The sequence below is a fragment of the Mus caroli genome, chromosome 1, assembly GCF_900094665.2.
Source record: "Mus caroli chromosome 1, CAROLI_EIJ_v1.1, whole genome shotgun sequence".
Classification (NCBI taxonomy): Eukaryota; Metazoa; Chordata; class Mammalia; order Rodentia; family Muridae; genus Mus; species Mus caroli.
In genome coordinates this window covers 51,081,303-51,082,991 of record NC_034570.1, presented here as the reverse complement: position 1 = coordinate 51,082,991, position 1,689 = coordinate 51,081,303, and the positions used below count along the sequence as shown (strand labels likewise).

Sequence of the window (1,689 nt, the reverse complement as noted above, 5' to 3'; positions counted from 1 at the left end):
GGCATATAAAGTTTGCAAGTCCAATGGGCCTCTCTTTCCATTGATGGATGGACCTGGAGGGCATCATCTTGAGTGAGGTAACACAATCACAAAATAGAATTTATATTCTTTCCAGTGTCTTATGCTAAAATTGAGAGAGGATGAAGGAAACACACAACATGTAATCAATCCATTAATTAATTGATGTATTATTATTTAATTAATTCATATGATAAAAAAGAATAAGTGCTAGATGGCTCAGCAAGTAAGAGCACCGACTGCTCTTCTGAAGGTCCTGAGTTCAAATCCCAGGAACCACATGGTGGCTCACAACCATCTGTAATGAGATCTAATGCCCTTTTCTGGTTGAAGACAGCTACAGGGTACTTACATATAATAATTAAATAAATGGATCTTAAAAAAAAAAGTTCTGGGGGTGTGCTGGAGCCAGGCCACGCTGCTGCTTGCCCATCGCCCGACATAGTGCACTAGCAGTCTTAAAAGATTCAAAGTCCAAGATGGCAACCCTCAAGCACCAGCTGATTGTGAATCTTCTTAAGGAAGAACAGGTCCCCTAGAACAAGATTACAGTTGTTGGGGGTTGGTGCTGTTGGCATGGCTTGTGCCATTAGTATCTTAATGAAGGACTTGGCAGCTGAGCTTGTCCTTGTTGATGTCATGGAAGACAAACTCAAGGGCGAGATGATGGATCTCCAGTATGGCAGCCTTTTCCTTAAAACACCAAAAATTGTCTCCAGCAAAGACTGTTGTGTAACTGCAAACTCCAAGCTGATCATTATCATAGTGGGGGCCTGGCATCGAGAGGGAGATAGCAGACTCAATTTGGTTCAGCGAAACATGAACATCTTCAATTTTATCATTTGCAACATTGGGAAGTACCGTCCATACTATAAGCTGCTTATTGTCTCAAATCCAGTGGATAGGTTGACCTACATGGCTTGGAAAATTAATGGCTTTCCCAAAAGCCGAGTTACTGGGAGTGGTTGCAATCTGGCTTCGGCTCCATTACCTGATGGGACAAAGGCTGGGGTTCGCCGGCTGAGCTGTCACGGGTGGGTCCTAGGAGAGCATGGCAACTCCAGTGTGCCTGTATGGAGTGGTGTGAAAGTTGCTGGCATCTCCCTGAAGTCTCTGAACCCAGAACTGGGTACTGATGCAGACACAGAACAGTGGAAGGATGTTCACAAGCAAGTGGTTGACAGTGCATATGAAGTGAGCAAGCTGAAAGGTTGCATACAAATCCTGGGCTATTGGCCTCTCTGTGGCAGACTTGGCCGAGAACACAATGAAGAACCTTAAGCAGGTGCATCCCATTTCCATCATGATTAAGGGTCTCTATGGAAACTATGATGCTGTCTTCCTCAGTGTCCCATGGATCCTGGGATAAAATGGAATCTCGGGTGTTGTGCAGGTGACACTGACTCCTGAAGAAGAGTGCACATACCCTCTGGGGAATCCAGAAGGAGCTGCAGTTCTAAAGTCTTCCCAGTGTCCTAGCACCTCACTGTCCAGGCTGCAGCAGGGTTTCAGTGGCGACCACACACTTCTCATCTGAGCTGTGATTAGTACAATTGTGTTAAGGTGGTCTGTGGAAATATCTCAGTCCCCACAGCTCTGCCCTGCTGCCAAGTGGTACTTGTGTAGTGGTAACCTGGTTAGTGTGACAGTCCCACTGTCTGTAAGACACAC

The 1,689-nt window shown here is 45.6% G+C and overlaps 1 pseudogene; it reads left to right on the top strand.

Annotated features, from left to right (window-relative positions):
* The first annotated feature begins 485 nt into the window (after positions 1–485).
* Positions 486–1,478, top strand: LOC110297953 (annotated as a pseudogene).
* The last annotated feature ends 211 nt before the right edge of the window (positions 1,479–1,689 follow it).